The sequence below is a fragment of the Chelonia mydas genome, chromosome 1 (genome assembly GCF_015237465.2).
Source record: "Chelonia mydas isolate rCheMyd1 chromosome 1, rCheMyd1.pri.v2, whole genome shotgun sequence".
NCBI lineage: Eukaryota > Metazoa > Chordata > Testudines > Cheloniidae > Chelonia > Chelonia mydas.
Window position 1 is genome coordinate 282,842,234 of NC_057849.1, and position 26,196 is coordinate 282,868,429.

The following is a 26,196-nucleotide window of genomic DNA, read 5'->3' on the forward strand; positions in this document are numbered from 1 at the left end:
AAAGATCAGTTAAGACACTACTTTTAGAAGCAGAATATTTTTGGTAAACTACATGGAGGGAGACCACCCCATGCCAGGTCTGACATTCTCCCACCAGGGTACTAGAAATCCCCATAACAAGGACTAGAAAAATAGGAGTATACAAGAGAAAGATTCACCTTCATATTTTAATAACTACAACTTAAGCACAATAGGCTACATCACAGTATTGATAGCAAGTCAAAGAAAAATAATTTTTAGCACTTTCTGAAACTGTTCAAGAAAATATTCATTAGAAAGGGTGAAGTAAAACAAAAAATTACAACAGGCAAGTTATTCCTGATATTTGGAAGCTCTTACATATAGCAGTCTTGTTTAAGATTCTTATTCAGTTAAGACATGTCCTGACTTGTTCTTATCACCATCTCTACTATTTCCATGTTCAGTTTGTTTTAACAGCTTTTGATGAACATCATCATTTTCTCCTACCATTTGACATTCTACTTTTCTGGAGGCTCCTCTATGAAATCCTGTTCATTGTGTGGGGTTATTATAATAGTAACTATATTATTAAAAATGTCGTTTTACATTGCTATTTTTTTACATTTCTATTTGCAAGCGCCAGCTCATTTTTTATTTAATAGAGTTCCTCCCTTTAGGTCATGCTATAATCTGATTAATGCTGAACTGTATTACTACATTGGATACATAGTGTAAAAACAGTGGTATTAAACACTGCAATGTTTTGAAAACACTGTATAAAGTAAACATACATTTCACAAAACAAACTTTCCACTTTTAACAGTAGAGCCCTAAGGCTTTTTATTTGAATTAAATGTAATGCCACTTAAGAAATACCCTACATAATTATAAAGAAATGTGTCTCTCTTTTTCTCTCTTTCCCTTCTTAATGAGCATTAAATGAACACTCTTTTCAGGAACTATTACTAACCTGTAAGATTTGTTTGATCTGAAGAAATGCAAAGGAATCCAATAAAATATTTGCAAACTCGACAATATTAATTTGAAAAAGCTTTAGTTCACGTTTTGAGTTTGTTTTGGAAGAGGGTAAAGAAAACATCTTTAAAAAGGAATGTAAGGCTTATCTATTTTCTGTGCATACTGTTGTTCATAACCAGATTGGTGGTTTCTTAACAGAAATTATTATCAGCAATAAAGAGTATTACAGAGACAATTACAAACTGGAAAAGAAACCTTTTATTATTTCAATGAAGCCCATTACATTCAGCTACCTTAAATGTAGAAAAATATCAGATAAATCAAGGAAGTCTAGTCCTGTCGTAACTTATTAGGAAATTCACGTTTAGATTTTAAATACTAGAAAGTCAAAAAGAAGAGTCTCGTTTCTGTACAAGTATTAAATAAAAATATTTGCCAAGTGAAAAGGGTACACAAGGAAATAAACATCACATACACAATATTCTGAAGAACTTTCTATAGTCTCATTTAACAAATGTAAATTTGAAGAGTAGCTAATTGACAACATTAATACACTTCGGATAAACCTTCCTCATCATTTCATTATGGAATCCATCATACAGTACTTTTAAAGCACAATATCTTTCATTCTGAAGCCTATTCCATTACAGTGGAAGTCCTTCCTAGAAGAACCTTGAGCACACCAGGAAAATATCTACCTACCTAAACACTGTACTTTTGCCCATTAAATTTTTGTCTCTGCTGAGGAAAGCAAACTTTGACTGAAGAACACTTCCTGTAAATGAAGTAGATTAATAAAGTTATTAGTAAGGATACATTGAGAACCTGAGCAAGACAGACAATTCATTGTTTGGTAAGTTTACAAAAAAAAATTTTTTTTAAATCATTCTTAGTTCACATTTTTACATGACTGTTCAGTTTCTTGGGTGGGAAAAAAGGGAGCATTAGTAGTTTTTAAAACTAAAAGAACTAAATGCAATAAAAGCATTAACTAAAGTATATTAAATTCTTGCTAAGAATTTCTTAAATGTACAAACTTTAACATTTTATAGAGTAAGAAACAAAGCCTGTCAAAACTTCATCAAAACATATCGTTTAGACAATACTAGTAAATATTCTTGAACCTAAAGAAAAACTAAGACAGACTTTTCTGGAAAGAACACATACTGGAAATAAAATCTAGTACTAAACCATAAGAAAACAATAGATTTTATATTTATAATGCATTGTATTATTTTTTGCTTCTACTGTCTTCTTTTGGGAGGCTTCTATTCTCTCCTAGCCCCTCTCTATTACTGCACCTTACAGGGCAGGCACTCACCCCCAACCCCCATCTACTACTGCACCTTAGAGGAAATTTGGCATCCTCAGCTGATGAAATAAAATGATTCCAAACAGCCCTGAGAGCAGAATGCAAGCAAATGCTAGGCTTATCATATATCAATAATAATAGTTTTTAGAGATAATACACAGGGGGAAAAAAGTCAGTGTAGACAGCAGGAGAAGTCAAACTGTGCTTCCAGATCCAAGGGGACAGTGGAAAGAGGAGCAGGCCTCCAAATCAGCTTTGTTTGACTGAATGAGATCATGGAAGGAAAACGAAAGCCAACAGAGAAAGAAACTTTTTAAATTACAGCATGAAAAATTAGGAGGGAAAGGGACCCTCTTGGATTGTAATCTCTTTGGAAACTTTGTCAGTACTTGAATTGGACACATCCATGGAAAACCCAAGTGGTGCAGGATGTGGTACTGACATAGTAGGATCCACCCTTACCTGTAACTCAGTACAGTATTCTAGGGCATTGTGCTGATGGACTATTTTCTGGATGAGATGTAAAAGTCACAGGTTTTGCATGGAAGAGTATATGGCACTTTTCATACAGTTAAGGTGTTACCCAACCTGGGAGGTAGCCATAGCAGCAAAGGTTAACTGTTCTGTATAACAAAATTCTTAAAGTTATTTTTCACGTTCCCTCCTACAAATATGTAGGAAAGGTTGTTCTCAGAAGGGCTACATAATTTCCACCACAGAGATGTTAAAGTAAACCTTATACATTTATTCTGTAACTTGGGATCCTTTTAGACTGAAAGGTGCAAGAAAAACGTATTACTATTATACCATGAAGTCTTGATAAGAACGCAAGATACACTAGGTGTTTGTCTCATGAAGACAGTTAAAGCAAGTAATGCAAGGGGTTGGTCTGGCCTTTGCCCCGTGGGACCCAGGATAGCTGGACTATTGTTGGACCCATGCCCGATGGCAATATCATTTAGCAATTGAGTTAGTACATTTCTTAACATGATTTCTATCTGTATAAAATATTGCTGCAAAGCCGCAATTAAAAAAAATTTTATTGAACTTTGACTTTTCACATAATTAGCTGCACCCTATGATCACAAAAAACTAAAACCACATATGTACATGTTTAGTCTTGAACAAAAAGTGTATACAGTTTCAGATACTTGGGGTCATATTTCCATAAAGGTAGAAAAAATTAACACATCTAGAGATTCCACTAAGGCCTGTCTACAGTGGGGGGCTGGGGGGGGGGAAGAGGAGGGAAAAATCGATCTAAGTTATGTAACTTCAGCTATGTGAATAACGTAGCTGAAGTCGACATACTTAGATCTACTTACTGCAGTGTCTTCACTGCAGTAGGTCAACTGCTGACGCTCCCCCATTGACTCCGCCTATGCTTCTCGCTCCGGAGGAGTACCGGAGTTGAGAGGAGAGCGCTTAGTGGTCAATTTATCGCGTCTTCACTAGACGCGGTAAATCGACCTCCCCCCCACTGGATCGATCGCTCCAGAGGTAAGTGTAGACATGCCCTCAATAAAGATTCCATTGCAGCTGTGACCCAAATATTGAGAATACACTACCCAAAACCTACTGGAACTAAAACTGTAAACTACAGGATTACTTGAGGAAATTCAGAACAAAACGTTCCACTGTTTGTAACTAAGAAGCGCATTACAGATTTGCTCCTTAAAGTTGCTAATGTTGAGGCTGCATCAAAGATTTAATTATAAATTACATTGTTACATTCCAATTTATCTCCTGGTTTAACTGACTGTTGCCTCTGTAGCTGGCATAGGGTTTTTTGCGGGAGTGTTCACCGCACTTTTTAAATGGGTGTAGATAATTAACCAAAACAGCAAAAAAAAAAAAAATTCTTTAAAAATCTAAATTTTTCCAAGATAGGCAATAACTATCATATTCACTAAAACACAGTGTCCCTCTTCCAAAATAATCTACAATCCTGTGAATAGATGTTAACCTTTGAGAATGCTCAGTTTGGTTGTTCAGGAATTATCTTCATTGCTGTTAAAGTCCATAGGATTTCTTCCCCATTCCCACTTATTTTTACAGATTCAGACCAGAATGCTACAGATTATAGCCATCATAATCTGGAGAGAAAAAGAAGAAACTTTCCTTTATAGCCTGTTGATGCTGCTATTTAAAACACTCAGAGGTTACTGCAGAGATAAACAAGATGTACTCCTTCTTAAGGGCTCAGTGTGCGCACTCTCTGCATTACTCCTGTCCTGACCAATCCAAAGGGAAGAAAAAAAAAGTGTATTTTTAGCAAAGAGAACTAAAAAGTATATTCGTTCAGCTAATGTAGTACTCTAATTCCATTTCACTTCACCCGATTACCATTTTCTCTTGCATGTTAAAAGACAATTCCTTGAGTCAGTTGAGTTGCCTACAGGGGCAACGTTCTGCAATGCCATGCAAATGACCCAGATTCAGTTCCTCTAATCCAGGGGTGGCCAAATTTACTGACTCTCTCAGCCACATACAACAATCTTCAGAAGTTGGAGAACCAGGGCACACCTGCCAGGGCTCAGGGCTTCAGACCCATAGAAGGCGCCTGGGCTTGGGTTTTCAGCCCCGCTCCTGCTGAAGCCTCAAACCCCGGCAGGTGCCCCCAGAGGGCTGACGCCTCAAGACCCCTCTCCTACTCCTACCCCCACCACCCTGCTGCAAGGCAGAGGTCCTGAGCTCCCCGCCCCCCCACCCAGTCTGGTTGGTGGAGAATGGGGGCGGGGGGAGGAGACGCACTTTAATGGTAAAAGAGCCACAGTTTGGCCATCCCTGCTCTAATCTCTCACTTCCTAAAAGTATAAACTGACTGCACTGAAGAGGCATCACTTTCAGTTCTGGTGGTGGAAAAATGCCTTGTGCCACTATATTATGACCCTCTCATCTATTAAAAAACAGCACTGATGACCTTCTAAAGCACTCCGATTTAGTCATGCTTGGATGGAGCAGGACTGAGACCTCAATTTAGTAGCAAGACCAAGCTCTGACAGGTATAAAGACAAAGCCCCCTCTCACCCCATCCCTCAATTAAAAAAAGAAAAAAACTAGTGAAGCACATCCCAGTTCCTCTTATCAAAAAAGAAAACAAATACACTATTCTGTTGAAACACTTCAGTAAAAAAGAGGTTCTGTTTTGTCAACGCAACCAATTTTTACTTGAATTTTAAAACATGATTTCACTAAGGTATCAGCAAATTAAATTATATGAATCAATGAAAAGAATAGCATATATCAATACTAATCCATTTTACAAGAAAAAATTAAAACATTCTATGCTGAAACAGTACTTCAAATCTACCGCCGACAGTCTAAAAATATTCTCAACTTTTTTCCAACAGTTCTATTACAAATTTATTACCTTCAGCTTAATTTCAGGAGCATTTTGAGGTCAAATTTGGTCTATCATGTAGATTTTGTAAAGCTAATTTTACTAAGTATTTCAATTTTATTTATGCAGTTTCAACAATAATTTGGAGTCTGCCATCAAACAATGCAACACTATTAGAATGTAAGAAAATAAAGTTTGGCTACGGAGTATAAACAAAAGTGAAATTTGCTAATCTATCTGCATTGTTTAATACGCGAGAAATGTAAATGAAGAGACAGTACAGCAAAATGTAGTTTAAAACTGACATTTTAAAAATATATTTACACTTTTTAAAAAGTTATTTTAACCTGGCCATTCCTCTTTGAAATGTTTTTTTAAATGCATTTTTCAATTTTCAAAAAATATTGTTACAAAAATATAGAAAGATTTTACATATATGTTAGCAACTGCATCTTTCTTTCTTTGTAATAATTTCTCTGACAGAATCACGTCAGAAATATTACACAGTTGCCCAAAAGAGATCCTTGAATTAAACTAAATTGCAATGCTGAGGAGATATGATTGGCCTAGTGGCTGTTCCTATCCTTATACTAGTTTAACACGAGCTAACAGAAGATAATATTATTGAATAGCATAGTGGAAATTTGGAGACTTAAGTTATGTCTACACTAGCACTTTTGTTGGTCAGGAGTGTGGGGAAAAAAAAACCACATCTCTGACTGACAAAAGTTTCACCGACAAAAAGCTCCAGTGTGGACAGTGCTATGTTGGCAGGAGAAGTCTCCCACAGGCAAAATAGCTAGCACTGCTTGTTGGGGGTGGTTTAATTATACCAGCAGGAGAGCTCTCTCCTACCAGCAAAGAGCGGTTATACAGGAGACCTTACAGCATTGCAGCTGTAAGGTCTGTAGTGCAGACATAGTCTTAGAAAATAAGTCATCCTAGTCTTCACAAAAGCAACTTGAACAGCAGTAAGTGGATGTAATAGCTTCTATTAGAGTCAAATATTCAGTAAGCGAAAATACAAAAGATGAAACAGATGCCGAATCCTAAGGTTTCATATATGATAAAAGACAACTGGAAAGTATTTTAGCATCTATAGAATAAAGTCATTGTCAACATAAATATGGGGGAGGGGTGAAAACTACATTATGTCATCATCTTACATTAAAAACATTTTTGAAATATTTTTCATTTGTGCCAATTTTCCTTTTTGCTCTTCATTGAGATTTGATAATGAAAGGGTCAGTTTCATTTTTACTTATCATGCATCAATGCAATGTTCACATCTGCATTTTTAATACAGAATAAGAACATTTAAATATTTCCTCCAAAAAGTATTTCTTTCAAAGGCCTTTTTTTCCTGCATCCTCATCCATCAATCCAGATTGATGGATTGTTTCTTCTGTTCTGAAAGCAAGTAGCAGTGAATCACAGAACTTTCATTTCTGGCATCTTCCTTCCCATTCAGTCATGCTCATGTACTGCTCAGCCCTAACAGAGACTTCCGCAGTTTCCAACACAAAAATCTGTCGATGATTAATAGATAGCCTCAACAAATAACTATTGTTATAGCACATAGTTCAAGGATGAACTGTTTACACACAAAAATGCAGATCAGACTAGGCAGCTGGGAATATAAGAAAGTAACGAAGCATCTGTGCAAGAAGTAAGTTCTTTTACTCTCAGTTCACCAAAACATATGATTGATAGCAAGCTCTGAGAGAAAGGGGCAGCATCTAGAAGGGAACAGATGTAATCATGAGAAACATCAGTCTATAGTGTTTGTGCAAGAAAATAGGATGACCACAACGCTATCCTACACACTACACCACTTGAAACCTTTCCACCCAGCACAGTGATATTTATGGAACAGGCTCAGCAACGAAGAGGAAAAGAGTACCTCTTTGATTCGACGACTCAAGATACATAATAAAGTCTATCTGTTGCAGAGCATTCTTTAGAGACCCTTGACCTCACAGAATAGAACAATGATGTTCAGAGGATCTAAATTTTGGCCAAGACAAAGAAGTTTAGGGCCTAGATTTAGAGAGAATACCAGAGTTTCTACTTGTCTGTCACAGGGAAGTAATAATAATGCAATAATCTCAGATTATGAAAAAGGCAGATATCTCCAATGATGGTGCTCACATTTATTCAATACCCTCAGACACATTGTGTTTCCCCTGCATTATACAATAGTCTAGAAGGGCTCTAAGTGGTTATCAGTGGTCAGGATGTAACAATTGGTCCTTAAAGCAGGACACAGCTGACCAGATTTTGGAACAACTAAAATGATTTAGAAAACTGCTTGTATTTCTGGAATCTAGGAAGGAGCCAAAATAACTAGCCTCGAAATAGCATATTTATGGCTAGCTTGTTATATTAAAGGTTGCTGCAACTTCTGCTATAATCGTGAAGAACCTTCAGAAAAGGAGACGGTAGCCCAAACTGGAACATCGGTACTACAGCTATAGGTTCACTACCATTCGTTCTAGATGTCAAGGGCACTCTGGGATATTAAAATTGGCATCCCGCAGGTCCAAATTATACACAAAAGGAAGATCAAGAAGGGAAAGCAACACGAACTCTGAACTTACTTGCTATCAGAAGTCTCTCTTTTTAGTCATTTTAAGATTTAAAATTAACTTTTTTATATTTCATCTAAAATTGCAGGAGTGTGAATACAATAGGAAACTTGTTCTCCATTCTGAAATATTCAACATCTACAGAGAAAGAACAGGGAACTATTTTCACTTTATTTACAAGTTAATAAAAAATGGATAATTTTATTGTTAATCAATTTGAACACCTCCCTAAAGTCAGCATCAACAATTCTCTGATTTTCTTCTATTCTGTTTGACAAAAATATATTGGTATTTATTTTGAATACAGCTGATGTGTACATATAGCCTTACGACAAAAATCTCTGTATGCATGCATGCATCAGTGGATGACTGCATAGTCCAAGGAAAGGGAAATTTGTCTTACCTGAATTTTTTTCCCCCCTAAGTGACCAAGTTCACCAGTGTCCTCACTACTGATTTTTGTCCCACTCAGCTGAAATGGTTGTAAGACCTTACAACCATGGGCTGAGCCTCAAGTAGGACACACCATTTCAAATCATTGCCAGAAAACTATTTCCACAGTTAAACTTGCATACTGAGGCTTTGCCCTAAAATATAACAGAACACTGTTTTTTAAAAACTATAATCATGAAAATTTCCTTCTTTCCTTATCAATTAAAGCAGGGTCAGACTGGTTGCAGTGATCGTTGAGAAGACATTATTAGAGGAAGTTCTAATCTCTCTTTCAAAAGCATATCCTCACAACAGGAAAATGATTAAGTATAAAAACTGGATGAAATGGGAATCCTATTAATATAAAATACAAAACAAACAAACAAAACCACAAAACTTTCGAGCACAGCATGCAGAACACTCCCTCCAAAACACATAATTCAAGGTAAGCAATCTAATTGTAAGTGCTTATGTCTCAGTAAATCATCTGCATAAAGCTAAAAGCTGTCAGGTAATTTTTAAAGCTAGGATTTTATAAGGTCAACTATCAAGGCTGAGGAGGTAGAATTTAACAGCAGTAATGAGGTAGTTTCATGTTTCTGAGATTTGTTTGCAAATAACTGTCCAAGTGTCAGCAGTCACCTGATGGGGCAAAAGACGTTTAACACTGAGATATGAATGGATGCGTAGCTAGCATTTACACTGTCCACAATGCTCATCTACTGTCATCTGACTGGTTCAGCAAAGTCTTAAAATGTTCTGAATTAGACATTTGTTGGAAAAAGAGGAAGTGTGCCCAATACCCTAGATTTTGATAAGATTTGTTTCCAAGCTTCGTCCCTCAGAGAAATTCCCATTTCATATTTTTCCTCCCCTGGATAAATGGGAAACAGACACCATTTAACTACTGTTAATAAACATTAGCCTGGGCATCTACTTGCTCTGGAGCCAAAATCTTGATTGGGAAGGGAACCAAACTGAGCATGGCTTTAACAGCACATTCAGTTTTCAAGCTCACAGAGAACTGAAATTGGGGAAATAAAAACAAATTCTGAGAGAAGACTGAAATGAATCCTTTCTTGATTAGCTCTGAAATTATGTAACGTTTTAAGAAAGAGGAAAGTCTCCACATCCTCCTTCAATCGCAGAATGAAAACAGAATTTAGTATCTACCCTCACAATAAGACAAAGAAAATAGTCACACACTCCAGGAAGAGCAGCCTTGGATTGTTCTCTTAATGCTGGGTGAGGCTGCAAAACATTTTCACACCATACAGACCCCATTATGATCACACTTTAATAACAGGCTAATGGGTTTTCATGTGGTATTCCTTCTCAGGGCTTGTCTACACTGGCAATTTACAGCACTGAAACTTTCTCGCTCAGGGATGTGAAAAAACACCCCCCTGAGCACAGTAAGTTTCAGTGCTGTAAAGCACTAGTGTAGATAGTGCACTCTGTTTTCACTGATGTGTTAAATCAGAATGTTAACTGAGTCATGGTACATACCAAAATGATACTTTGTCCAAACTGATGTTAAAATGTTTCTCTTAAGTGTTCTATGTATTCTTCTTTGCCCATAAGGAATGGTGTGTGTATGTACTGCCTTGGCCTGATCCACTCTGTAAATCTGCATATTGTTAACTATTTTGTGTGTGTTTATAGAACACATACCAGCTGGATCATTTTGTTGCTTTACCATCTCTCCTTCATAGATGCACATTTTAATTCCACCAAGCTCTCCTCTCCCAAGAGCTAATACTCTATGGTGGAATAAGAACTTTTGCTTTATAAAACTCAGATGTAAAAAGCCTTTCAACTGACTAATAAAAAAATGGGAAAAAGCTGTGGACTAAATTATCTAGTTCAGAAATACATTTTCAAATTTAATGCAGCTTCAATCTTATGCCATTTTAGAGTCAGAGAGAGTTTAAAGCTAGAAGGGAGCACCAGCATCTAGTCCTGTATATCACAAGCCACCAACCAGCACTCAGCACCCACAAACTAAATTCAACAACCAAACTTACAGCCTCCAGGAGACTAAACTATTCTGTGCCACAGGCAGAAAATGGGAGGGACCAAGGGGCACCAATGCCAGAGCTCCCTGCAATAGTAGAGAACTGACTAAGGATACATCTTCACTACCCACCGGCTCTGCGGGTAGTGAGCGATCTATCGGGGATCGATTTATCACGTCTCACCTAGACGCGATAAATCAATTCCCAAATCGACACCTGTACTCCACCTCGGCAGGAGGAGTAAGCAGAATCGACGGGGTAGCCACCGCGGTCAACTCGCCGCTGTGAGGACAGCCAGCTAACTTGAACTAAGACACTTCGACTTCAGCTACGCGAATTGCATAGTGGAAGTTGCGTATCTTAGTTTGGAAACACACACCCCCACCCCCCCCCCAGCATAGCCCAGGCCAAAGTGAGATATACCCAGATAATCCCGTCAAAACACCACACACTGCAGAGGAAGGCAAAAACAAAACAAAAAACAAAAACAAAAAACCCAAGGTCACTGCCAATCTGTCCTGGGGAGAAATTCCTTCAGCGATCAGACCCTGAGCCTGTGAGGAAGAACCAACCAACCATGCAACTGAAAGTAAGAGTGAGTGAGTGAGTGTCCCTGCCACATGGGAGTAAGGGAGGGAAGAGAATTCCTTCCTGACCCCTACTGGTGACTGCTAAAGCCCTGAGGAATGAGATTTTTAGGAACAAAAGACATTAACCAGAACAGAACCCCAGGGCTACCGAGCCCTGTCCCCCAACATCAGAAGCAATCCTGGCATACAATCCCATTCATAAATTTGTCCAGCTCTCTCAAAACTAATAAGCAGTTTGCCTCCACTACTCCTCCGATGAAGTGAGCTGTAGCTCACGAAAGCTTATGCTCAAATAAATTGGTTAGTCTCTAAGGTGCCACTAGTACTCCTTTTCTTTTTGCGAATACAGACTAACACGGCTGCTACTCTGAAACCTACTCTTCCTTGGAAGCCATTCCAAAGCCTCACTCCTCTGATGGTTAGAAACCGCCCTCTAATTCCCAGCCTGAAGTGGTTTATACTCCTTTGTTCTTGTGCCAACATTGTCCTTCATCTTAAATAGTGCTTCACCCTCTCCAGTGTTTACCCCTCTGATGTATGTATAGAGAGCACTCATACGTGCTCTCAGCCTTCATTTTGCTAGGCTAAACAGGCCAAGCACTTCCAGTCTCCTCTCATAAGCTAGGCCTTCCATTCCCCTGCTCTTCAGGAGTAGCTCTTTTTTGTACCTGTTCCAGTTTGAATTCATCTTCCTTGAACATGAGTGACCAAAATAGTATCAATATTCTAGATCTAGTGCCTTACAGAATGGCATGAATACCTCCCTCTCTACTGAAAACACCTTGCCGGATAAATTCCAGGATCACCTTTGCCTTTTTCATAGCGGCATCACATTGGCGGCTCACACACTTATCTTGTGATTGCCAACACAGCCAGGTCTCTTCTTCTCTCATTTCCAACCATTGAGCCCCCAGTTTACAGTAGAAATTCCTATCACTAGACCCTATTATTAGATCAAGACAAGATCAAGTGCATGATCCTCCATTTTGTACTATTGAATTTCTTCCTATTTGTTACTCCAGTCTTCATGGTCATCCAGATCTTTCCGTACAACACCACGATTCTCCTGTGTACTGATGATGCCCTCCAACTCTGTATCTGCAGCAAATTTCATTAGCCCACTCCTAGTTTGTTGGGTAGACATGGCCTAAGCTAAGCTTTTTTCCACCTCAGGTATGGAATCTTCCATTTCTCTACACTTATTTCCATCAGCCAACCTGCCTTCATGCCCATGTTCAGTTGTTATTGTTATTGAAAACTAAGGCAAAGTATTAATTTAGTTTTTGGGCCATACCTAAATTATCTTTAAATCTCCTCCCCCATCTCCACTGCATAGTGGCCCAACTTCATCCTTCCTCACTTCCCTTTCAACTTAAAATAAAAACAATTATTTAATTTCCTTGGCAAGAGTTAATTCAGCTTGATTTTTAACAATTCTCATTTTATTCATACATTTAACCTCCAAGATGCAGCATTTTTTGCGATCACGCCTTTTTTCCTTTTCATTCCCTATAGGACCTCTACTTACTGCTAATAACGTTTTCATCTGCTTGGGTGTGCAGCCTTTCCCAGTGTACTGACTCTCTTTTAGTAGTGGTTATTCAAAAACAAACCATCAAATTTAGAGTTGCTAGATTGTAGATTGACTACTAGTCCCCTAGACAGGCCAGGATATTAATTCAGATTTATAATACAATATGTACAAAAGAAGCTATTGCATTCAATATTCGATTCTGTACTGACATTTTTATGAAGTTACAGTAACAAGGCCTAAGTTAATTTGTTCAGTACGATAAAGGGAACTTTAGGTTTGATTTATTTTTTAAATAATAAAGCCGTCAACAATATAGGAATCTAAAAAAACCAGCAAATTCTAATTCTATCGCTTCCCATGCTAGAATTTTTGAGTCATATTCCACTGATTAGTAAAACTCTTCCTCAAATCTATTATGTTAATAGATTGTAGTCTAGGATTATCACAAATATTACGAATTTTCGATTCAACTTATTTCATAGATATTTCTGATAGACCAATATGCCTTTGGCTTTTAGGAAAGCCTTTAAAAGCATCCAGGCCAGATCATGCAATCAATTAAGCTGAACTCACCATAACTAACAAAAAGTCACGTTTAAAACACAACACCACCACAATTTCGCCCATTGCTTTTATTGAACTGTGAATTTGCCTCTGCTCACTGGACTATCATGGTTACTTGGTGAATATTCTAACTCTTGGCACCTCTATGTTACCTCAGATAGGAAACTAGAGACAGAGTGTCTGACATAAGTGTTATCTTTGAGGAAGTTATATCAACTACTTTAATTGTAGAAAGGAAAAGGAGAAAAGATCTTATTTGCCTTCCACCAGAAGGAAGGAATTCCCCTCTGTAAGACTTTTGGATATGGAGGGTACAAAGAATATTGCTTTTGTACTAGGCCTCCTGCCACTTATGGCAGTTGTCATTTTATAACAGGTTTTATGGTTTGAGGGTCTCTTCATAAATGAAGGTTACTTCTAACCGAGATTCTTCGAGATAGCTCTGCATATTCACTTATGGGTACTGCACCACCTTATGGTGCCTTACGTAGAACCTTCTTCTAGCATTTTAAACTGGAGAACTCTCATCCCCCTCCTTCCCCTCAGTATCATTGATGTACTGAAGGTGAGGCTATATAGGAGGAGGAGGAGCACCTACCCCACCTCAGTTCCTTCCAGTGCAAAGCCAGAGACACAGAATAAACAAGGGCTCAGAGAGTGGGGAAGATGGGTAAGAAGTGCAAATATGAAGAGCTACCTCGAAAAATCTCAGTTACAAGTTCATTTCTTCTTTGACAAGCTTTGCATATTCCCCACTTATGGGACAAACTGATGATTAGTGCAGAAAAGTGACCTAGAGGCAGAAACAGAGCCCTAATTGAATAGACACTGCAGCAACACTTTACCAAATCCAGGGTGTGCTCTAGAGGCCAGCTCCAAACAATAGCACTTAGTGAAAGTGTGCACCTAAATTCAGGTTGCAGCCCTGCAAATTTCAACAACTGGTATCTGCCTAAGACAAGCAAAGTAAATAGTCACCACTCTTGTGGAATGTGGTCAAACCAAAGCTGGCACAGAACCTTCTTCTAGCATGTAATGTTCAGCAATACATTGTTTAACCCATAAGGATATAATCTGGGAAGAAACCATATAAACCATTCAATTGTTTTTGTTTATCTTACACTAACAATAGTACTTAGTGAAGGGGAGGGATAGCTCAGTGGTTTGAGCATTGGCCTGCTAAACCCAGGTTTGTGAGTTCAATCCTTGAGGGGGCCATTTAGGGATCTGGGGCAAAAATTGGGGATTGGTCCTGCTTTGAGCAGGGGGTTGAACTAGATGACCTCCTGAGGTCCCTTCCAACCCTGATATTCTATGATTCTATGAACAAACTCACTCAACAATCTACGAAAACACTTAGTTCCATCTCAATAATTAGCAAGGGTCCTTCTTGCACCCACAGTACATAGAACATACTCCCTCTTATTAGAATGAGGTTTAGCAAAAATAAATTGGCAAATTAATAAATCTGATTAATGTGAAAATCAGACACCAATTTAGGAAAGAGCCTGGGATCAAGTCTGAGAACTAATTTGTCTTTATGAAAAGAAGTGAAAGCTGGATCAGCTATAAAGGCATTTGATTAACTCAAATTTGCTGACCGACATCATGTCAATATTGAAGGCTGTCTTGATAAGTGATAGAGAGTACACTCGGCCAAGAGTTCGAAGGCCATTTTACCAGCATGGTCAACACCAAATTGAGATCCTTAACAGGGGGACATTCATTTGATAAACCTTTTGATCGAACAATGAAAAAACAAACAGTGATCTCCCATTAACTAAAAGTATAATATGCTGAACTGGCTGCCAAATGAACTTTTACCAGTGAGTTACATAACCCTGGGACTAAGTACATTAAGTATTCCAGAACACAAAGAATGGAAGTAGACTGAGGAGAAATCAGGTTTTTTCCTTCATCCCTCCCTGAAATCTGGTCCACTTTAAATGGTAACCATTTCTAGTGGACTGTTTTCTAGAATTTTAGTGTGTCCTGCAGAAATAAAGAACATGACTGCTCAAGAGCAGACAGCATCAAGGTCCAATCACCCAAGCTGGTCAGGTGAAGAGACTGTGGGTCTAGGTGAAAGACCTCGCCCTCCTGCTAAAACAGTAGATCTGGTGACAGAGGAAGAGATACAAAGACTCTGGTGGGACAACTTAAGGAGATGCATAAACCACCATTACCACGGCCAAACTGGGGCAATGAGAAACATCCAAGCCCTGTCCTGGTGTATCTTACTCACTAGCTTCTAGATCAACAGAAAGGGGAGAAAAGCATACATGAAACCTTTCCTCCAGTGCAGTAGCACAGCATCAGGCAAGATCAGACTGTCCCTGCCAGCTCTGGAACAGAAGAGGAGATACTTTTTGTTGGGCCTCACTGTGAGCAGGTCCACATCTGGTCCATCCCAGCTGGAGAATACGGTCTGAACCAACTGATCCTTTAGAGGCCATTAATGCACTGAGAGCTCTCTCTGCTGAACCAATCTGCAACTACATTGCTTATCCCTACCAGATGCAGGGCCACAGGGACAGACACCATGAAGGATACAACAATCCCATAGATTTACAGCCCCTGAACACAGGAGAGCAGAATGAGCACTCCCCTGCTTGTTGATACAATACATTGCCAATGTATTGTCTGCCATCACCTGCACAACCCTCCCTTGTAGGTGATGAAGGAATGACTTAAGGGTCAAATGAACAGCTCTCAGTTACAACACATTTATTTGCAGGGTCTCTTGATAAGATCAATGCCCTTGAATTGTCAACTGATTCAGATGAGCCCCCACCCTTGTTGGATGCATCCAACATTACCAGAGACAGGTCCTGGGGTTAAACTGTAAATCTCTGGGCAAATTTGTTCTTACTGACCACCACTTCAGGAAGGCTATGATGTTCTGAGGTATGGTGATCAACATATGGATGTTATCCTGACTTGTTCTGTTGTCCTGAGATATCTAGTGCTTCCTAGATCTCATTCTCTGACAAGCAAACGGCGTCATGTAAGTAACAGCTCCCATCAGACCCTAGAAGTATTTCACTCTCTGCGTGGAACCATATTAAATCTTTAATAGATACTGGCTCATCTTGAGAAACCTATCATCTGATAGAAAAGTTCTGCCTTCCACAAAGTCCAGTATAGAACCTACAAAGGGAATCCATTGAGTAGGACAGATAATTGACCTAAAAAGAAATTAGTTGTAAAAAAACAAAATGGCTTAACAGGTCCTCACGCACATTACCTTTGGCTATTGAAGGCTAATGAAAATACCCTGATTTCTCAAATGAGCTGCTACCACAGAGAGGCATTTTGTATACATTCTGGGTGTGTAGAGGAGCCAAATGGAAGCAGGTTATATTGGAAATGGCATCCAGCCACCAAAATATGGAAGTACTGGTGATAGGCATTAGAAATTGAAATATGAAAATACACATCCTTGAATTCAAGTCACAAATCAACCCATGATCAATAGCAAAGGGATTACGAAGGCTAAAGTTAATATATGGAACCAGGACTTCCAAACGTATGTGTTCAAGTCCCTTAAGCCTGTATTGGACAAATATACACCGGGTTCCTTCTGTAACAGGAATAAAAGCCATGACACCACAGGGATTCAGGGACTTCTTTGACTGATTCTATCAGGAGCAATTTTTCTACTTCTGCAAGAGAATAGTCTCATGAGAGGGATTCTTGAAGAGGGAAGTATAGGGAAATGGTAGGGGGGACATCTTTTGAATTGTACATAGCCCTTTCTATGGTCTCTATAGCCCATTGGTTTGACATAATTAGTCTCCACGCTTGTTAAATGCATGATAAAATGACCTAGCTTCTCTCCAAAGAAGGGGGCAGACTGACTGATTCTCAACTCTTGATAGTCTCGCTAAAATTGAGGCTTGCTGTTCCTTGACAAAGAAGTAGGTTATTTAGACCTCAGTTTTAAGGGCCTCTTACTATGTTGACTCTGGATAGCTGCTGATACCGTTGGCTTCTCTGATGATGAAAAATAGATGATGAAAACGGGGAATAGGGTCTCTGGTACTGGAAAAACAAAGTAGCAGAGGAAGTCAGACTTTAGAGAGAAGCCTGCAACCTTATGTCCTTTAAATTTTTCCAATAATTTGTCTTTTTGCTGAAAAGGCCCTTCCCTTCATAGGGGAGATCCTCCAACTTAATCTGTGTGTCTAGAGTCAGGGAGGAAAAACAAAACCATGCATGGCATCTGCTGTGACCATCAGGAGGCAATGCTCTGGCAACAGAGTCTGAAGTGTCAAAAGAGGTCCTGAGGGAATGCTGGGCTACATTTTGGCCCTCCACCAATATGGCATTTGGCAGCCTTTTCTTGTCAACTAAATCCTGTAAGGACAAATGTCATCTTTTCCCATAAATGGAACTGGTAGAGGGCCATGACTGCCCGATAATTCTCCACCCTAATACCAAGGAACGATGAAGAGTATACCTGTTTCACCAGTGAATCAATTATTTTCCTTTCTTTATCAGCTAGGGTGGAGTGCAATTATCCAGATTTTGCCCTGTTACTGGCAGCAGCCACTACCAGTAAATGTGGGACCAGGTGGGTATGAAAGTAGGAAACCCCCTCAGAAGGTATCTAATACAACTTATTAGCTTTCTTATGAACAGGCTGACAAGAAACAGGCATGGCTCACACAGAGATAGCTGGCTATAGCAAACTATTCAAAAATGGGCAGGGATATTCTATTCCCTGAGGTAGGACCAAGGATATCAGACACCAAGTAAGAAGACTCTTCCACGGGTACTGCAGGAAGATTTAAAGTGGACACCATATTATCCACCAAATTGAGGAACTGTGTAGCGTCTTTAGAAGGAAAGGAGGCAGAGGTCACCCCATGTGTTCATTCAATGCTAAATCAGGTTCATAGTCCATTTCCAAATACTCCTGCTCAAAGAGGGGAGCAACCTCCTTGGCTTCTTCTTCAAATGACATTTCAGGCATCACTGTCTACAATGACAACAGATCCAGAAGACACAGATCTGAGGAGCTCTGGATGGCCAGATTCTTCGCAAAAGAGTACCACTCCACCCATGTGGAGGGTAGCTGAAAAAAATTCCTGAGCTGGCCCCCAATAAGGCCATAGACTCTCTTCCCTTACAGTTCCCCACACACCAAACTTGGGGTTCAAAGCTTCTCCAGGCAGAAGGGACCAACTTGACAGATCCCCTGAGAAAAGGTCCCATCCTTTAGAACTGGGGTTGGCAACCTTTCAGAAGTGGTGTGCCGAGTCTTCATTTATTCACTCTAACTTAAGGTTTTGCGTGCCAGTAATACATTTTAATGTTTTTAGAAAGTCTCTTTCTGTAAGTCTATAATATATAACTAAACTATTGTATGTAAAGTAAATAAGGTTTTTAAAATGTTTAAGAAGCTTCATTTAAAAATTAAATTAAAATGCAGATCTTATCAGTTTAGTGTGATCCTTGCCCTTGCTTTTCCTTGCCGAGTTTTCCAATGTCTGGTACATATTTGGATACTTTAAGCTGCACACAGGCTTCTGAGTGATCAGTTGTTAACCGGCTCAGAGAGGGACAGAGGACAGATTTCATGTGTGAAAATACGTGTTCACACAGGTATGTGGATCCAAATGCTGAAAGCACTGCAAACGCAATTTTCTTCAAACAGTTAAATTTCACTGGCAGGGACGTCCAGCAGGTCAGAACAGAGGCCCTATGATCTCTCTCTGTAGCTTCAAGTGCACTCTGCAGATCTCCAAACTTTGATGCCCACAATTCTGAGCTTTTTAACTGAATGAGCTGCATTTCGAAATCTTCAACGCCCATCCACTGAAATACAGACAAATCCAAGTTGCTTTCATTGAACTTTTCAGGTTTAATTAGAAAAGAAAGCATTGGGCCAAATCGCTGGAAATCTTGAAATCTGTCAGAAAATTCTGATTCCAGTACTTGCCTGTACATTCTAATCTCAACATCAAATGCAGCACGCTGTTCCACATGGCTTGATAGTGATGTAAGCAGCAAATCAGGACTTTAAAATATCCCAGTACAATGGTGCTGGAACAAATTTTTAAGGTGGGGGTGCTGAGCTGTGCCCCCTCTTGCCCCTGTCTGCACCCCTCACTGCCCCAGACTGGGGCCAGTAGGCCACAGCTGGGGGAGGCTGCAGAGCCCTGGGCTGGCGGACGGGACCCCAGGCTGGCAGCAGAGCCCCACAGACAGGTGGCAGAGCCCCTGGGGCCGGCGGATGGAATCCCAGGCTGGCAGAGGGCCGGCGGCCGGTACCCCAGGCCAGCAGTGGAGCCCCCGGGACCGGTCGCCAGGACCCAGGCAGTGAGAGTGCCACTGAAAAATCAGCTTGTGTGCCGTGTTTGGCACGTGTGCCATAGGTTGCCTACCCCTGCTCTAGAAGGAGATATCGTACTGGCCACTACTGAAGCTAAGAGCTTCCCTTAATTTGGTAACCAGCCTCCAGCCAAAAAGGTACCCTGGAGTGATGAACCACTACTACCTTGGAGTGGAATCCCATATGAGGTGGGTTCACTGAAAACAAAGACACAGAGATTTTGCCACAATAGCAGTAAGGGAAGGGTGCAGAGCTAGGGGAGTGCACCCCTTACCGCATTCTCCCTGACAGGCAGAAAGAAACCCCCCCCACCCCGAAAAAAACCCATGTTATTTGATTGTTCTTTATTACATATCACTGTCAAACAGCATTTGAATGGGTGTCTTCAAACAGGTTATTTTTTAGGCGAATCCAACAGCTTACCATGAGTTCTCTTTTCTGTGTTCCCTAAACCATTACAGAAGGCAGCTCTAGGAGCAACTACTCTTCACCTACCCTCACAGACAACAAATGTTTCAAGCCCATAACTTCTGTCTTCCATGGCTACCCCACAGGCAGCACCTTTTGACTTTCTGGGGAAGCCTTACACTTGCCAGTAATCAAGGGATGACTATGTTCTACATGCATACTCTCAAGCTGTCATTAGTAAAGGTCTTCATAGTTCATGCTATTTGCTTGGCAAAATATAAACATTTTAAACCAATTAAAAAGAGAGTTACAAATGCTGGCAGAATGCTCACGGAACTGGGGTTTAAAAATAATGTTTAAATTAATAGGGTCCTTTCAATTTCAGTATCACCTTTACTTACCTACCAGACCTTCACATCAGAAACCTATGGGTCCTCTGCAACAGCTGATGATATCACAGCCATGTCTTTGCATTGTTCTAGACTGTTGTGAAGTGAATTTTAGCAGAAGAAACAAAACCCTAAACTAAGGACTTAGGTAAATTAAGGTGACACTACTTTGCAAATGTTTTGTATTAAAATGTAAAATAAGTATTTGTAATTGTCTGCTCTATACCTATGCTGATTGGGAATCCTAAGTTGGACTTTTCTCACTACAAAATATATAAGCATATATTTACTTTAGGATTATGTGCTTGATGCCGCCCCCCCCACCACACACACACACACACAATGTAGTAAAATTATGGCTGTGCTAAAATGCTTTAACTTATATTTGAAAGTCCTTGAGAGCAAATCCTCCTCAAAGTGATTGCCAACTTCCCTGTGATATGCCTCAGCATGTGCTCTATTGATGATATCACACCCAACATTAATCAGGGCTGGAGAGTGGAAATTGCTTTACCATATTTGCAAATCAAGTACAGACACACAAACCTCCCCAGAGCATATTAAAGAGACATGAGAAAAACCTTTAGAAGGCTCTGTAATAAGAACAAACGTCATTCCCAAAGTCAAGCCCTATTCACTCCAATATAGATGGATGATTAGCGGATGTTACTACCAGAATTAAGGCTAGTGAGGCTTGGCCTTCTAGCAGAGGGAAATTTGGTTTTTTGAAGAGGACTGCTCTTCAAGGACTTGCAAAACAAGAGGAAACAAAGTTAAAATTTTAAGTGGGATAAAAGGTTTTGTTACCCTATTTACCAGGGAGATTCAGCATCTAATACTGTTTAGCATGGCTCCACTTTTCAATTAGACATCTGCCTTCTTTTACAGGCCGACTTTTCTCTCAGTGCGAATTAGGACAAGACATTCTGGTATTATGACCAAACATTACAGGATACAAGAGTGAAAAATACTGTGACAGTAGTATGCAACAATCAAAGTAGTTAATCTATGTATTCCATTTGATTGGCACTACAGCAATTCATTTGTGCTGTTTTAATGAAGGCTGTGTAAGCACCTCTTCAGCTATTTATTTTCAGGGATTTAGACCTCCATCAGTAAAATTCCCATTGAAATGGAACTTAACTCACCACAGCTAAAACATTAAATGCCACTTTAAAACTCAAATTTCAGCAACAGAACTTTACATTTAAATGTATGTAAAAGGACACAAGGTTATATCAATTTCAGGCACCTTTCTACATTCATAAACTCAAACTGATTTTTAAAACCGAAGTTTGACACAGTTAAGAGAACCTTGGATTTCTTTTTTTTTAAAAAAAAAAAACACTAAACAAAAAACTATAAATATCAATTCACTCACCACTAAAATCAGCCATTTCTGAAATGGAATGTGGTAGCTGTTTATTGTGTAATACTGCTGTGCACTGTTAGTTTTGGATGGGAAGTTGAGACAACCGTAATCAATTAAAACTTCAAAGAAAATTTAGAGAGAAAATATTATTGCTTAATTTAGTTAGGAAATGGGGGTTAATGCCAGGGATCTTGCCAAAGACATCCTAGGATCTTTAATAAACAAGGTCAGAACCTTAATTTTACACCTCCCTACATTATGTTAGTTTGCTGGTCCAGTACGGACTCAAAAAAAGCAAGAGCACCACCTACTGAATCACAAACAGCACTTACTGGGCAATGATGTTTTAACTGGAGTTTTGCATTCCAAATACTTATTATGCCTACTCCAGTTTATAGCTTTCAGATCACAGCCAAAGTTGGTAAGGCTGCAGATTTTGTATATGAATACATTAAAATAATTTTTAAAAAATGATGAAAAATCCAACTTAATGTTTGCAGAACAAACTAAAATGAATATGAAACTCCACACTAACCAATATTTCATTTGTGTTGCACCCTTTAACCTAGAAAATCCAAAACACACTTCACAGATGGTATGTCCAGATTGGAGCATGTAAAGGGAAGGACCAAAGCATTCAGAGGCACTGTGTCTGACGCATACACAAATCGCAAACAAAATGCTTAGTTACTCAATAGCAACAGCTCCAAACCAGTTCTTTATTTCAATGATATTGGCCACAATGCATGCTTAACGTGGACTGAAGGAAGGAAGAAGATAGGAAGTCAGAGACAAACCTGAACACACGTTAAAATATAGTTACCATCCATTACAAAACAGTAATCCCAATAAGGCTATTACCACCACTAACTCAAGAGCAGTGCCCAAGGAACATGTCACCAGAACTCCAACAGGATTATTATACAATACATTGTTTCATATTTGTTGATTTGTTTTAGATTTGAAATGTCCGAAACATTTGTTTACATTCAATATTCTAATCACCAGTGATATTAAACATATCTACAATAATACAAATCAAAGCATTACTATCACCATTTAGTCTAAAGACTTTTCCAAAACCTTGTTAGAGATATTCAAAACCAAACCACAAAATAGTAACATTAATTTGCTTAATAAGAAGATTCCCTCTGATAAAGTAGAAGAGTTCCACTCTGGTGGTTTAGCCTGTCACAATAACCCAGTACAAGTCCATCCTATTAATTCTATGTTGTTTATCCATTATTTGTATCAAATTATACACCAACGCATAATACAAGTTCACTAAATAAATTATTAAAATGGTAAATAGGGAATAAGTTATAACAGAGTAGAATAATAAAATTGCCATAGCCTCATAATACAGGAATGAGGAAACGGTGCACCACAGCCTATGGTGATGGTATCACTTGTAGTACGCAGTACCACAGACCATGTAACTTACTCTGTTCTTTTAAATTCATCCATTTAGAGTAAAAAAAGCTTTATTTCTGGTATTAGCACGTTTTCTGATGTGTGCATGTTAAAGTTGAAAGGGACTCAGTTTAATCTGTATTTTTATATATTGACTAATTTAAAATCAATTTTCTTATGTATTAAAGGGATATTCATACAGAGGGAGAGTGCGCGCGCACACACACACCCCTACACCTTTTTAAAAAGTTAACGGCTTTTTCTGTTCTTTGCCTCATTTGTAAAGGCAGGCAAGAAAGCAACACTAACATACAGTGATTCATTCCCTCTCCTTTTTCTCCCTGACTTTTCAGTATGAGCAGCGCACACCACCTTCTTGCTGAGCCTGAAGAAGGGTATGCACATCACTCTTATACACTGATCTGGGGACAAATAATGCAACTGTGTCAGCAACACAGTCAAATTGGATGTACACAGAGTGCTGTCAAATGCACAAAGTGAATGGGAAAACAAAATTCTTTTCACTCATCATTGTTTTATTTATTTTATAGATTACTTTGTAATAGCAGATACAGAGTTTTCAGGGAAGCTTTTCTACCTCCTGATTAAATTTTAGTACTTCCTAAGAAACTATTCTTTTTCTTGTGGTATTATTGTTTGCTTGCTTGCGGGGTGCGTTTTTGGATCTTTTTAAAGTTAATATTTTGGAGTATTCATACAGTTATAATTTTGGATGTCTGTCTAGTCTCTTCACTTCTGAATCCCTTCCTCCACCCCCATAGTCTTGTCATAGGATTTTAAAATGCACGTAACCTTTAAATCAATGAACCATAAAGTTCCATCTTGTATGGTTGGCACAAGAAGAGTACATTTGCGACACGCACAGTATGTTCAGCAATTCCATACACAAGTTCTTTCTTATGTGTAATCTGGGGGTAATTTAAAGAAGAAGAATGTGGTTATGTTTGTGTTTTATATTTGTTTGTATTTTTTAAACTATCTTCCAACTGTGTGTACACAGTCCACCTCCTGTCCCACTCCCAAAGTCAATGAGAGTTAGATTGGATACTATAATTGGAAAACTAGGTTGGTTTGAGAAATATCTACAGTTAGTACTTCAAGAAATATATAGGTATTTTCTGACACCTTTAAAGAATTTGCAGTACGTAAGAAGTGTATAAAAATTATCAAGAGAATAAACAGAAAAAGATATGTGAAGAGAAGATTTGAATTTCTCATGAATCATGGGATAGCACATTGCCATCTCTACGCTGTGTGTGTCCCACAAAACATAAATACTTAATAATCTTATGCAAGAGAATCACAACTGGGAAGAAAAACACTGGATCCATTGTTCTCCTGTTACTGAACAAAGCACTTGCAAAGGTTGCCAGTGCAAGCAGCATCAGTCAAACTGACAGCCTTGGTTTCAGTCTGCTGTTCCTGCTAGTCCACAAGAAAAGCTACTGTGGGGGGAAGGAACAGGTGACACATATTTAGCCTTCTCTCCCCACAGGCCCCAGAACACACAAAAATGAGATTAATTGCCTCATGCATCTATGTTATTTATATTTCTCACACACACACACACACACACACACACCAGTTTGTTTTTAGAGAGAGAGAGAGAGAGAGAGAGAGAGAGAGAGAGAGAGAGAGAGAATGAACTTAAAATGGACAGATAGCAAGACTACATAATTGCATAGTAATACATTAAAATAATAAAGGAGATCCACAACAGAGGGTCAGTCAAGGACAAAGCAAAAAGTTTGTTGTAACAGAGACATAGTACTAATCATTTTATGTTATCAGTTTTTTAAGGGATTTAGGCAAAACAATGATACCTAAGAGACCAACTAACTCCAAATCTCTCAACAGCTGGCTTTGTAAAAGAAGCTCTTTAATGCTAGCTGCAAAGCAGCAGTGAACCATCCACAGGTCTAAAAATACCAGACCTTTAAAAATCTAGGTTCACCCCCGCCTCCTCAACCAGCGAGCAACATAAGTTTATTATGTTATTTCCTTTCACATGTAATTATATAAGACGAAATAGTATACTGGGGACACTCTTACAATTATTAGATCTGTCCTGTATAATTCTTGTACCACAATGTTTTTAGTCTATAAAAAAAGTTCAATTTTCCTTGGGGTGCTTCTGTACATTTCCCCAGCTTCATTATAAAGGTGAGGCAGTATTTTCAAGTACCAGAATGGTCAGAGATTCAAATGTTTTCTTGAGAAAAAGTTAGTATTCTCCTTGCTAGCCACAGACTGTATGACAGTTACTATAGGAAAGACCTGCTGCAAAACAAACAAGCAAAGACTTTATTGAAAATTATATAGTTAGATAATGCATTTAAAAACAGGAATTGTAAAGCAGAAGTAAGATTAGTACTAAATACAATTAAAATGTAAATTTATTAAGACATCTTTTTGTAGCATTGTGCATACTATGCTAAAGGGGATAAGGAGTTAGGACGTCAGCAATATCAGGAAGCTAGATACCATGTGAAGAATCCAGCAAGTAGTTTTATATACAGTGAGGGAATGGTCCTTCGCTTGAGAGTAAAGAGACATGGGGGATGAGCGAGTTTGTTGGTGCAAGGCTAAAAGAGTAATTGATATTAATTTCCAAGATAAATGGAAAGGTAGAATCCAACTTCAGGATAGAATCCAACCTGTTGTAGCCTGGATGCTGCTATTGCCTGAAAAAGGGATTGTTCTAACTCTGAGGCAGGAAAAGTGTGGAAAATAAAAATATGGTATAAATTTGCTGGATTTGACTTTATCTACTGAATTATATGTAATCAGAGTAGCACTTAACCATGCAAAAATAAGTTAATAATCGTAAAAGCTAAGTTATGTCAAAACTTAGACTGCAAGTAGGCACTTAAGTCAAGAAATGCTAGAGTTAAAATACAATGTGCATCCTCAATTTTTTGCACACGTACATT

At 38.8% G+C, this 26,196-nt stretch overlaps 1 protein-coding gene across 5 annotated transcripts in view; it reads right to left on the minus strand.

Moving 5' to 3' along the window:
* Positions 1-26,196, minus strand: part of CNOT2 (CCR4-NOT transcription complex subunit 2) — a 149,294-nt gene that overhangs the window by 102,233 nt on the left and 20,865 nt on the right. For 2 of the 5 annotated variants that reach the window (XM_037886580.2, XM_043547872.1), the window contains exon 2: positions 1,642-1,714. The exons of the other annotated variants lie outside the window; for them this stretch is intronic. The gene's annotated coding sequence lies outside the window, so the exon portion shown is untranslated. The remainder of the gene's footprint in view (positions 1-1,641; positions 1,715-26,196) is intronic. 5 annotated transcript variants of the gene reach the window in all.